The sequence below is a fragment of the Microtus ochrogaster genome, chromosome 16 (assembly GCF_000317375.1).
Source record: "Microtus ochrogaster isolate Prairie Vole_2 chromosome 16, MicOch1.0, whole genome shotgun sequence".
In the NCBI taxonomy this organism is placed as follows: domain Eukaryota; kingdom Metazoa; phylum Chordata; class Mammalia; order Rodentia; family Cricetidae; genus Microtus; species Microtus ochrogaster.
The window spans coordinates 34,279,127-34,293,258 of NC_022018.1; the positions used below are offsets into that span (position 1 = coordinate 34,279,127).

General features: G+C 43.0%; 1 long non-coding RNA gene across 1 annotated transcript in view; it reads right to left on the bottom strand.

Moving 5' to 3' along the window:
• Nucleotides 1–227: 227 nt before the first annotated feature.
• The window catches only part of LOC113456803, a 74,482-nt gene continuing 60,577 nt past the window's right edge, over nucleotides 228–14,132 (bottom strand). The window contains exons 3-4 of the long non-coding RNA XR_003377541.1: nucleotides 12,863–13,003; nucleotides 228–964 (exon numbers count right to left, since the gene is read on the bottom strand). This is a non-coding gene — a long non-coding RNA (uncharacterized LOC113456803). The remainder of the gene's footprint in view (nucleotides 965–12,862; nucleotides 13,004–14,132) is intronic.

A 14,132-nucleotide genomic window follows, 5' to 3' on the forward strand; every position in this document is an offset into this window, starting at 1 on the left:
CTTCTTTATCTCTCGTGATGATTTCTGTGAGAGTGGCCTCTAGAGGCTCATATATTTCAATACTTGGTCTCCAATTGATGGAACTGTTTGCAAAAGATCAGGAGGATTCTGCCTTGTTGAAGAAGATACGTCACTGGGAGTAGGCTCTGAGATTTCAAAAGACTCCTACTAGTCTTGGTGTGTATCCTCTCTGTCTTTCTCTCTGTCTCTCTGTCTCTCTGTCTCTCTCTCTCTCTCTTTCTCTCTGTCTCTCTCAGTTGTAGATCAAGATGTAAGCACTCAGCTATATCTTCACTGCACCAACATGAACTCTAACCCTCTGAAACCATAAGCCAAATTAAGACCCTTCTTTTGTAAGCTGCCTTGGCCATGGCACTTTATCACCAATGGAAATGTAACTAAGACAGCCTTCTCGATGAAGTTCTAGCATTCATTCTATGTCCTGTTTCTCCACTAAGAAGCTGAGCTCAACCTGGGGTCTGGTGTTCCAGAAGGAGGGAGAATTATGGAGGACCCAGACAGCCAGAACTTGAAAATCCTCAGGAGGGGTCTTCTCCTTGTTCTCATCCTGACCGGGTGCCACCAGGCTTGGAGCTGTAAGATCCACGGCAAGAGATACCCCATCTAAAGCAACCAAAGCAGTGGCAGCCCACCGAAACAGCAAACCAGGGAAAGGATCTCCAAATAGCAAAGGAAATCCATATTTAAGCATATGCTCCGCTTCCTGTGCTGATGATACCCAAGGTTGTAGAAATGTGCATGCCCTCGGGCACTAAAACAGGATAACGGCTTCTGTGTCCAGACACCTTCTCTCCAACTACGTCACAGCCACTGCGGTTCTCCCTAAGAGCATCTCAGCATCAGGACCACTCTCCCCGTCCAATGTCGGCTTCGGCTTTTCTCATTGAAGACATTGCTTGCCTTGGTTTCTGACTCTTCTCACTCGCTCTCTGGTTTCCAGCCTCTGTGAGGGACACCAAAGCAAAACGCATTAGGTAAACAGGCTGCCAGGAAGGGGGCTGCGGGGAGGAGCTCCCTTAAATCAATACTACCCATTTGGGGAGTGAAGGGTTTGTGGTGTTTTTCCATGAGCTGCTGTCTGACAGCAGCTACTGGAGCAGTTCAAACACCTCCTGCTGGTGGCCTTGCTACAACCCCTGCCATCTGCACTGGAAGCACCAGGCACTGCGTCTGCTGCCAGCACAAATCTTTGGATTAATGAAACTCCCAACCAGAACAGCAGACATGCCACAGCGTTCTTCCCTTAATATGAATTCATTTCAGACCTTGAGTTTATGGCCTGTGTCTATTATTATTATTATTTTAATAGGGGACAAGAATGGAAGCTGAATTTTGCCTACCAAGAAAACATCATATCCAGACAGCAACTCGGGGGCAATGAGAGAAGGATTTCTGACTATGTCATCAAACAAGAAACCTCATAGGGACTCTGGGATTGATGTATTTTTTTCCACCGGAACCAAGAATGGGCAGGTTGTAGTCACTGGAAGGGAGAGAGTGGGCGGTGGGGGGGGGGGTGTTGGGAGAGATGGAGCTGGTGTCTTTCAAAACACTTAGAGAAATGGCGCTGGCTTGCGGAGTCACACGCTCAAATAAAGATTTTACAGCTTCAGTTGAATGTGGTAATGAGCAGGCGCGTTAAGCACCAAGCATCAGCACGCCCCACCAAGAGTTCTCCGAGCCATGGCACTGCTCTTGCTCCAGATGGCGTGGAAAATAATTCATAAATGACAAAAGTTCAATGAGTGGATGGCAGCTGTTCAGCCCCAGCTCTCTGGCCACCCACTTCAGGAGAACGGAGAGCTTTCAATCAACTCCTGCATCCCAGAGGGCCTTCCAACAGCATCAGAACATGTGTACAATATGTTCCCAGAAAGGAGCTGGCCAAATATGAAAGATTAGAAAATCAAGTGAAATAAGAATAGAAGTACATACTGTTTTCTCCCCAAATCCACAGTACCAAGCAGAAATTGAGAACAAAAGACTTCACAGTTTTGTCAACTAAACTTCCCATTGTCTTCTTATTTTGTGTTTTTGTTAGAAGTATCTAGAACTTTAGCAGTGTTACTTTAACAACAGATAATCAACATGTGCTGATTTTTCTCATCTGGTTAATCAAATAAAGCGTAATATGAAATTATCTCTGCCTAATATTGGGTCAACCGCTTCTTTGAAACACAAAGGCGCTCATGTTTTTCATTTCAGTTTTGAGTTTCCAAGTTAAAATAAAATATTTAAGTGTCACTTTGGCCTGGGATGTAGCTTAGTTGGTAGAGTGCTTGCCAACATACATGAGCCCTGGATTCAATTCCCAGTGTCACATAAACCTAGCATGGTGGCACACACACGTAATCCTCACACTCTTGAGATGGAGTCAAGAAAATTAAAAGATCAGGGTCATCCTTGGGTATAGAGCAAGTTGGACGTTACTGGTCTACATTAAAATGTCTCAAAAGAAGAAAAAAATGACTCTAAAAAGTGCTGTCTTGCAAAATAATAAATCCCCTGCCCCTTGGGAAAAGTTGCTCAGTGGCTATTTAAGTTTTAAGGAATCATTTACACAACGACAGAGGTACTAACTTCTCTAACTAACTAGCTAACTGTACTAACTAAAGTTGCCAAACTATTTAAAAAGCACACTAGAGTATAAAACGAACGCAATCTAAACAATTTGCCAAATTTGGAAAAGCCAACTAACTATTAGCGTGGCAACTGCAGGAGGTCAGGTCATAATTAAAACTGTGAACACTCTTAGGCTAGGAAATATCACTGATGTCCATCTGCCAGACTCCCTCTTGGACCATTTTGACTGAATACTGAAGCTTTCTAGTTCTAGTCCTACTAGGGTTACTTGGGATAGATGCTAAACAGGAGCCTCAGATGGCATCCCTGGAGGCATGCACCCGCCCGGCTGCTGTTTTCATCTCTTCCATAAATAGACCTCAAAGGAAGGCTGCTGAGGCTCCAGGAGGTGACATGTTTATCATATGCCCAGGGTCTGCTAAGGAGCAAAAAGGCTTGCCTAGAACGGACCTGTAATCCCAGTTCTCCAGGGGCTGAGGTGGGAAGATTTTGAGTTTGAGACCAGACTGAGCTCCAGACTGGCCTGGACAAGTCCCTAAAATAACAAAATTAGATGCATATTAAAACCTGCACTCATAAGGCACAATTTTAAATTAGGATAGCTATAACCAAAAAGAGATTTTGATTTTATTTTTTAAATTTTGTGTGTGTGTGTGTGTGTGTGTGTGTGTGTTTGATTACAAGTCCCTGAAAGCCAGGGAACACATGTGGCGCCAGAGGACAACTTCCGGGGACTGGTTCAGTCCTTTTTACCTTTTTTGAGGAAGATCTGTCTTCTTCCTCTCACTTTGCACCCGCTAAGCTTCCAGATTTTCTTGCTTCGCCTCCCATATTGCTCTAAGACTAATGTCTATAGGGAAGAGTCAGTGCAACTAGTATGTTGTTGGTTCCAGGGAGGTTATGGGTCATCTGGCATGTGGAGCAAGCACTTTACCCACTAAGCTGTCTCCCAAGCTTCAGTTTAATGTTTGTTTCTGTTTTCACAAAACATTTTTAAAAATAACCAGCAAGAGTGGAAAACAAAACCGTCCTCCAGATTCACAGCGTCACGCATGTCCTTTTAATACCTTGGAGCCAGCAGCAGAGTTTGTAATTTTCTTTTACCATATCTCTATTTGTTCAGCAAAGAGTGGAAAGGAGGGGTGGGGGGAGTCTGGGCTTAGAGGCACCCAGATCTCAAAGAGCATAAATTATCTTGTACAATGTTTCAGCACATACATCCCCTAACTTCCTACTTGTTACTACTGATAACAAATCAGCATGTAGATCAGAGGAATTTTTTTTTTTTTTAAGGAATCATAGGTGTTTGGACATGTACCCAGAGCTTAGCAGCAGATAAAAGAAACTGGCAAGCTTAAAACTTATGCTAAAGATACTACAAGGATTAAATTTCATACCAAAGAAACTGTATTCATCATTGAGGAAAAAAAAAGCTGTAGTCAAACACATTATTCTAAACTTGGGACTGAATACACTCAATAATGCTTCCAGAAAACACTGTGCCATTGTCTCCGTTCTCTGCCTTAAGGAACTTGGACAGACAGCCACCAGACAGGCAGCTGAGTTCCCCATGGCTTTCAAGGGTGATTTTTCTATAGGACCATGCCCTGACTACAAAGAGACTTTATACAGCAATTCTGTAACTCAAGACGCCCTGAGTGTGCCCCCTGTACTAAATTAGTGTGAGCCTGAGGCTGCTTCTTACCAGATTCACTTGCCAAAGACAAAACAAAGCAAAACAGGGGTTCAGTGAGTATGTGCAACAAAATGAGAACTGGCTAGAATACAGGCTCAGAAGCAAAAGAAAATGGCAGCGATCACCACTATTGCACACGCACTAGAGCTTCCAAAGTGTGACATGCATACCGGGTTCTCATCTGACTCCCAAATGTGAGAGATCTATCCAAATAAACAGAATGAAACCGATCATCACTGTTCATCACAACTTTCTGTAATGGAGAACATGGTGCATAACTCAACTTCTCCACCTCGCTGTCCCAAGCATGTGGCTACTAGACATTTGAAATGGGACTCTGATAACTCTGAATTTTTATTCTATTGCCGATACGTTTCATTTCAAATTTAAAATGTCAGGTACCATTGGTAATTACCATATTGGGACAAATGGGCCCTAAAGATCTAAATCAGAATTGTTTCTAAACCATCATTAATGCTGAGGGTATAGCTAGAGCTCTTGCCTAGCATATACAAGGATTCTAGATTTGATCCAAAGTACCACATCCGATCACTAGTGGATCCTAATGGTTCAAAATCCTTTAAAATTCAAAGATTAAAAAAGAAATTTTGAATTGGAGTTATAACAAACCAAACACAGCGGGCCCTCAACACCATAAAGGCAGCTACAATGATATTACGTTCGACTATGAAATGTGCCCATTAGCTCATATTTTAACACTTCCTCCAACCTACAGCCTACCTGGAAAAAGTGAGCCAGAGCCATGTCCAGTACCAGCCTGAACTTCCCATTCTCTAACCAAGACTAACTTTTACATCTGCAAACCCCTGTGAACGCATCCATGCCTTCCCATCAAATTATGAGCTCAGATAAATCCTTCCTTCCCTAAGCTGCTTCTTTTGGGTTCATAACAGTGACAAGCAATAACCAAAACACACAATAAATGGTAACATGAGACATCAACTCAAAGGTATTTGTACTTTAAAATATTATATACATCATTTCATTTTCTCATAAATTGAGGTATTCTGCAGATGACATTAAGATCTAAAAAAGCAATAGTAAGGAATTGCTTGGAAAAAGGAATTGGGTTGCTTTGTGACTACTTAGGAGAAAAAACACGATTTAAAAATTTTTTTCGGGCTGGAGAGATGGCTCAATGGTTAAGAGCACTGGCTGTTCTTCCAGAGTAGCAGGGTTCAATTGCCAGCACCAACATAACAACTCATAACTGTCTGTAACTCCAGTTCCAGGCCATCTGATATCTTCATATCAATGCATGCAAAATAAATTGAATAGAGCTTTTAAAAAAAATTCATTTCACTCAGTTGGCATTGTCTGGCCTTCATTTTAAGAATGAGATGGTAGAAAGCACCTCTGTCTAGCACTTCACAATTTGCATTCTTGTACCTTGATAGACATAACAGTGAGATGATTCTGTCAGGTGTAAACAGTGTTTTCACACTTCCCACCAATGTGTGCCTTCGTTATTATTCAACGTTTAATTAAGTCACAACACCAGGAAACATCTGGTGGTAAACTTCAGCTCAGGCGCTGTTCATGTGAATGAGAGAGGGCTGGAGGCCAGAAGTAGGAGCTCAGACAGAAAGGATGGGACTGATAGAAGCAGACACAGAGGAAGCAACCCAGGATGGAGAGACAAACGGGCACAATTGGACTGGATGCCACTGCTCTCCTTTGTGTCATCATGAGGTCGAGTCTTGCTAAAGCTTAATCTCCTTCTCTGAAAGTAGGGCCAATCAAACTGACCTAACACTGAATCAGCCACAGAAGCAGTGTTCCGGGTACAGAACACAAACCATAAATAGGCGCGTTCCTGCCCTTGTTATGGTAGGATTGTCTTTAGTAACAACAAGTAATAGCAGTTTGAAGCAATCACTCTTACTTCCCAAGACTCTGCACAAGCAGGTCCTAGCCTATAATCCAGTCTGTAAAATCTTGATCACACAGAACAAGAGGGAGTCTTTGTTTGGTCTTGTGTGTTCACGGACACCGGGACATGGCTGTCTTGAACAATCACCCCAGCAGTCTTTCCAGTCACTAGAAACAGGCTCTTTCTGTTTCTTCACACACTGTCAGACATAGTTTTCTTTTGCAAGAGAGACTAATGAAACAAGAAGTGCAATTAAGTCATAAGTCCTTTTAAAAAAATAACAACAAGAAACAAACACACAACTAGCTACAAAGGCCTAATCCTAATCATCTAGTCTAATCCTTACTTTTGGGCTTTGAAGTCTCAGTGCTGAGGAGACAACATCATCTGCCCCAAATTTCTTAGAATTCTATTCCAAAGTTATTCCTGTGTTAGGACATGGCTTCAAAAGTCAACATCAATATTGACTCAGAACTCAGTAGTTCTGTGGCCCTCTCTGGCTTGCTGAAAATGATACTGAGTAAAATAATAAAAGTATAGCAAATTATGATATACACACAAAAATGCATAGCAAGCAGTCTCTTACGACCACATTTAGATTCAGGTTTTACTTAAGATGTAAGTAAGTGGTCCAGGTCAGTAATTTGTACTCATAAAATATGGAAAAAAATGGAAATCTTTGAGAAAAGTAAGTGCACATATGCACACACACACACACACACACACACACATACACACATACTCACACACACACACTGGGGGGGGAGGGGAAGAGGGAGAGAAATATGAATGTATGAAGATGTATACACTGTAGGATTAAAAATTAATTTAAACATTGAGGTTTTATTACTCCTTTTTCTCAGCAGATTACTGAGAAATTATATTCACTTGCCTCTCCTCGCACTCAGGAGAATTCTAAAACTCTATTTGACCTGCCCTGAAGCCAATATTCCTCCCACTGGCTGGTTTCTTTAAAAGGGCACAGAAGAAAGACAAGCTGTCCAAACGCAACAGCTTATTCCCAGATAAATATGAGTAATGAAAAATGGAGAAAACACAGAGCTAAAACACATTTCAGATATTATCAATATGTTAGTTTCTATTTCTCAATGCTTCCAATTACCTCAGCCAACTGAATTGGCTGGCCCTTCATCTCAGAGGGAAAAATTAAAAATAGGTTCACATAATGAATAACTATGGTATGCACTGGTAATGCACACGTCTGTGCCTTGACTCTTTTTCACCCCTTCCTGGGTACAAGGTTCCCAAGTGTTCAGGCTACATTAGAAACCTTGTTCTCATTTGCTGAGATCTTTCCCTGAACTTCAGACGTTATAGGTATCAGCCCAAAGACTCAAGCCGTATAATCAGATTTCTGTAACTGGTAGCTGCATGCAGTAGGCTTCTATATATCCTTGTAAATTAAGTGTTTTAGGCCACAAGATTTCTGATTGGGAAGAAGGGTGAAATAATAGAGGCAAACTCTCACTTCAACAGTATGAAAGCCAAAATCTGGGCAATAGTATCATATCAGCTATAACGGAGTAGGCAGTCCGTATACTTCAGCCTGCCAGCTAGCTAGAATTACCTGTTTCATGGGTCTGCGACATAGCTCAGCAAATAAATGTACTTGCAGCCAAGGCTGAAGACCTGAGTTTGATCCTCAAAACTCATGTGGTAGAAGAAAAAAAAAATGACTGCTACAAGTTATCCTCAAATGTAAACACAGAGAAAGAGAGAGAGAGAGAGAAAATAAATAAATGCAGAATTATAGGTGCCTAATATTTTACCTGATTTAATATTTTGTTTTTAAAACAAGTAAGCAAAATTTCTTTCTTTATGGTATTCTCAAACTTTATGATTTGGACAAGCATACTCTGCTAAGGAAGAGTAACACTGGAAGAGAGGAGGTCAAATAGAAAGATTCAATTCAGTCTCTGTGAGCCCCTATGAGCCCAGGTTAATTGACTGTGTGAGCCTTCCCGTGGAGTCCTTGACCCCTTGGCTCTCACAGGCCTTTCTCCTCCACCACACTCTGCATCTGTGTTACAGTTGTGTAGCTTGGTCCTCTTATGGAACTCATAACAGCAAGAACAGGAACTGTCTCTAGAAAAGGAAGGGATTGGGGGGGTTGGAGGAGAAATGAGGAGAGAGATTGGAAGAAGTGGATGGGGGTAGGCTGCAGCTGGAATGTAAAATAAATAGATGAATTAAAAAAAATAAAGACTCATAGGTAAAGATGGCATGTAAGAACAACAGCGGAGAAACTCCCTTGAGTAACCATAAATTACACTAAGAAAGGCAGCAGTGTGGGTTCAGCCTGGATCTTCATGGAGAAGTAGAGGAGATGTCAACAGTAGAACCACAGTTGCTGTGAAACATGGGACCTTGGTCCATGCACACCTTGGCCAGCGCAGAGGAATCATTTGGGAATCACGGCTCAACAAAGACAAGTCTAAAATATCGCGCTAAGAGCTGCCCAGCTTATCCTACAGAGGCTGGAGCGGCACTGGGAGCTTTCTGAGGAGCACCATGCTAGAGACAGATACAGACAGATTGGCAAGTTCAATAGACAGCAGCCCAAAAGCAGGGTGAAAGTAGAGCTTACAGGAGCATGGAGGTCAGGCTGGCCTGCAACATGGACTGACTCGGTGTGCTGCTTGCACTCTGGTTTAGGAAGCTGGATTTGAAATGAGAAACAGAAGCAAATGGTTACGTTTTATTCACTGAGTGGGAAACCTGGCCATGTGACAAAGCAGGTCTTCCAGTATTGCTCAGCTGGAGGAGGCGGCATGCCCAGAAAAGGCAGACTGGAAAGATGCAGGGCCAGGGATGCCCTTCAGCAAGGCTGAGTCAGTGCATACACAAAGCAGGCCTGAGTGCTCTAAAGACGATAAACAGGAGTCTGGGTCATGACCATGAACAGAGAGAAGGCTGAGGCACAAGCAGGGACTGGGATTCTGACTGAAGAAGAAGAAAAGAGAAAAATGGGATGGTTGTTAAAAGGAGGTGGGGGGCAAAGAAGTCCTTCCTGGTCTAACAAAAGAAAGTTCTGTTGTATGTACCTACATACAATATAGAAGATCCTGAGTAGAGAGAGGATAGGAAGTAGGTTGAAGGCATAAACCAGAAATTCTATAAACTCTCCCTAGTAACCCACTTCCTCTCACACGGATATTCCTCCCAAGGGTTCCACAACCTGCCAAAGCAGTGAGCAAGGGTTCCAACACATGAGCCTGTGGGGCACAGTTCATAGTCAAATCAGACTAGGCTTTCCTGTCTCCTTAGTTAAATCTTCATCCTTACAGGATTCTTCTCCTGATTTCTCGCTGCGACTGCAGGAGATGCTGAATGACCCAAGAGTTCACTGCCTGTGTAGAGATGAAAGCCGAGTTTAACTCGGAAGCCTCAGAAAGCTGTCTGAGGCCTCTTCGTTTATCTCAGACTGGGAGCAGCAAAGATTGGAAGCATAGTTATTAGACTTAGAGAGAGCTTACATTCTAGTGCAGCCATGAGGAAAATGACAAATTTTAAGTTAGGTAAGCCAAAGAGAGAGAGGAATGAAAACGGCAAAAATACACAGATGGAATGTTGAATAAGGAGTAGCAAGGCTAGGCAGACTATGTTTGATTTTGTAATTGGGGAATAGAAAATCTGGGATGGAATTTTTTTTTTGAGAAGTTCTAAGAACCAATAACAAGAAGGAGATGGCCTAGTTACTAGAAAACAAAGACATCAACATCCAACACACTCAAAAGGAAATGAGATTTGAGTTGAGCACCCATTGTTGTCCAGATGCAACATTGACCCCACACATTCATTCTCCCCTTGACTCTCAGAGGACTTCTTCAAGTTGTTTGGTCCTGTCTAAACTTGATGAATGTGAAGACAAAGGCAGGTTCATAAAAATGAAATGTTAATTGTCAATTTGATACAATCTGGAAGACCTGGAAGGTGGCCCTCTGGGCATGCCTATGGGGGATTATCTTGATTGCCATTTGCTGATGTGGGAAAACCCTCTCACTGTGCAGAGAGCATTCTCTGGATAGGAGATGCCAACCTGTAAATGGAGAAAGGAAACTGGGCAGCATAGGCATTCACTGTTCTCTTCTAAACATGGACATCAAGTGACCGGCTGCTTCAAGCTCAGGCCGTCCTGACTTTTCCACCATGATGGACGGTACTTTGAAATCTAAGCCAAAATAAATCTCCCCCCTGAAGTGCTTCCGTCAGCATATTTTATCCCAGTGACAGGAAAAGAAATTAGATATCACCCAAAGTGGACAGATAAATGAGCACAGTTAACAGAGAGTCAAGGCATGCTCCAACGAAGAGCGTGGAAGGATATCAATAGACTAGGGGCTACTGTAATGATGAGCGAGGCCTGCATCGAGAGACAGTGGTCAATGCTGTGTGCCAGCCATCTCAGTACTCAGAAGGTAGAGGCCAGAGAATCAAACGTTCAAGGTCATCCTTAGCTACAGAGGGAGTTCAAAGCCACTCTAGGCCACATGAGGCTTCCTCTCAAAAAAAAAAAAAGTATCAAGCTAGAAGGGGACGAGAACAGTAACCCAGAGAGACTAGTAATCAATACATGGGGGTTAGGCTGTGGGAGAACTTAGCCTCTAAATCTACAAATGTACTGCTAACAACTAACGGATCAGAAATCTAAAGGCTGTCTGGATTTGAGCCTTCGATAGTAGATGTGCTAGCCAATGAAGTAGTGTATGGGACACCTGGGTAGAGAAACTCTAACAGGTAGGTAGAAATGTGAACTTAAATTCAGACAGTTAAGAAGACACTGAGCCTTAGGTGACAGGAAAGCCTCGCTTGGCCATGTGTCGGCTGGGGGACATTTCTGTGTCATGCTATAAGGAAGTGTGATATCCGTGTTGGCTATTGGTGCAGACCAATATCTCTCTGACATTCAGGAGACACAACAAGCTTCTGCCACTGCTGCTACAAAAAGCACAGAATTGCCGGCACACATGTGAATTCACACACACACACACACACACACACACACACACACACACACACACACAAGAATTTAGCTTTAACTTAATAGCCCTTCTACACAGACATACTCTAAATGACAAGCAAAATGCCATGTTATTTAGATTCATACGCATAGTGTTAAAACGCTGTGAAATCATGTAGGCTTTGACTGTCTGATGTTATTCAATTGATGTCATTAAAACAGAAGAATTAGTCTTATAATTACTCCCTTATGGGTTTGACAGTCTGCCTAAAAAAAGGAAGAGTACTCATTCTCTGTCCCAAATTACCTTATCTAGGGGGGGAATTAGGTGGGTTAAAGACAGCGAAACCCATGTTCCCATAGCCCATGGGAAGGAAAGGAAGTGTGTCTCAGTGAGGGAGAACCACCCTAAAGTGACTGAGAGCTGCAGCCCGTCAGGCTCTCAAGGCTCGGTGACTCCACCGAGAGGATTGAAGGAGGATGGACAAAGCCTCTCTCCTTCCTGGGTGTGCTGGCCATGCTCAACACTCTGAGACCCCGTCAGTCAGCTCACATGTGATGTGTACATGGTTTAAAGTTTCCAGTGAGCACAGCCAGACTGTAGAGACATGCTGAAATATGACCTCAAATTCTGGTTCAAGCCATGAATGGGGGGCGGGGGTGCTCACTGGGAAGACGGCCCAGTCAGCAAAGCACTTGCTGCAAAGTATAGAGACCCCTCACCCCTCTAGATCCAGGCAACCAAGCTCCATCCTACAAGAGGAAAAAAAAAAAGCCCAAGATCCATCCACAAAATCCTACCAATCCCACCAATTCCAGGTCACCCTGGAAAGTTCTACTCCTACGAAAATCCATATACGGCCTTCCTGCTGAACAGTTCTTTTCTCTTCTCTTCCAAGCAGAGATAGCCCAACTCCCTAGGTTTTCCCCAGTCAATCTCTTGTGTGAGTTTCTTGTGTGGTATGACTTTGTTGCTGTGTTGTATGGTGTGACTATGGTATTCCTTGGGTCCTGACTGCCAGGTCCCTTTCCCTTCAGAGCTGTAACATTTACACCTAGGGCTGGATCTCCAGCACTCACAGAGCAAGCAGGTGAGGCGGGCCTTGTGCCTATATTACCAGGGTTCAAGATTCAGAGACAAGAGGATCTTGGACCATGCTGGCCAGCCAGGCTAGCTTAATCAGCAATCAGCAGCCCCAACCCCACCCCCTCCCCCGTTCAGTGAGAGATTTTTGCCTCAAAAAATAAGGTGCTGTACAGCAAAGGAGAAACCCAATCCTAAAGTCTGGCCCTGACAAACACATATACACACAACCAAATGCATACACAACAGAACATCACACACACACACACACACACACACACACACACACACCACCAATAAACCCTAGATAGAAGTCTTTTTCCTTTCTGTCTATGACGTTAGCAGGTCATTTTTTGTATGATCCTTAGAGAGGAAAGCATCTAATTTAACAGGAATCAAAAGCAAACCTTAGTATTAGTTACTGGGCTAAGGCCACACATTAAAGGCCAAGCTATTAGAGAGAAATAGTTCCTGGGGCACGGCTTGTTGGCAAAAGCCACTGACTGGGAATAGAAAACCAGATTTCAATTTGAGACTCTCTCGCAGTCTAAATGAATCTTAAATGAATCATTTTACCTAACTCAAGACAATTAGTGTTCTTACGTATGTTGAGGCATCTGGCATTATCCGTAAGATGTTTTCTAGAAGATGCGTGTGTTCTCGATGTTCACAGAAGAGCCAGGAGGAAAGCCGCTTGCCATTCAGACAAATCAAGCCAGGTCTCCCAGAGTCTACAAAAAGCACCTATGTATCAATAGGAAAAATATAAAATCTTTCAGTGGAAAAGCATAAAATAAATGTGAAGGGAAATTCACAGAAGAGAATAATTTTCAAAGGCAAAGTATAAAGACATATATACTCATCAATAATGAAAGAAAATAAAACAAATATATTCATCTTAGAAAGACGGGAAAGTAGAAAGCTTAATAATGCCACGTGCTGGTGGGGAAGTGGGTGCGGAACACTCATGCTGGTGGGGTCTCCCACGGACGAGAAGGAGTCTGAAAGTGGTTTACAAAAATCCCACTGAAAACATGTAAGCATGTGTCCATGCACCCTATGATACAGTAAATTTACTTGTTTGGATCCAAAATAACCTTCCCTTGGCATTTTCCAATAAGGTATGTGTCTACAGCAGTCATGTTTGTGACAAGATGGCATGAAGCCAATGTGACTCTTGAACTTGGGGGAGAACGTGCATAAAACATCAACCACATCATGAGCCCCTGAATGCAATGAAATTGATGTATACACAAGAAGGAGCAACAGAAAATGTAATGCCCAGGGGAGAAGACACAAAGGAATAAATGGGATCCATAACTCACATCAATTAAAAATGCAATTATAACAAAGGAACAACATGTTTTACAACGTGGACACTGACAAGTGTGAACACTTTGGACGGAGCCTGAACAAGGATGGCAGGAGGCGTGTACATACCAAAAAGGATGTAGACATGAGCAAGTGGAGCCCTATGAAAGCGTAAGTATCCATAGGTACGCACATAAGGATGACCATACACAATTTTTACCAGACAACACACTTTGGTCACACCAAAGGCACACTGGACTTCCATTTTATTTTTAGTGTTGATCTCTGGCAACTACAATGGCTGCAGATAACAACTTTCCTCCTAGAACCCCGAGGCAGACACTTAGGAGAGGTTTATAGTAGGTCCTGGTGATGGTTGGGAGTGTCGCACATTCCTTATCCACTAAGGGTCACAAACTCGGGATCCAGAGCCAAGAGCAAGCAGGCAAGAGAAGATGCCTTTCTTCTGTCAGCTCCTCCGGCGGGGGGTGGGGGGGGTAGCTTTTGACCTCACCAGATGAAGGCATTCAAGAGCACTGGCTCCATATCTGGCAGAGGCAGG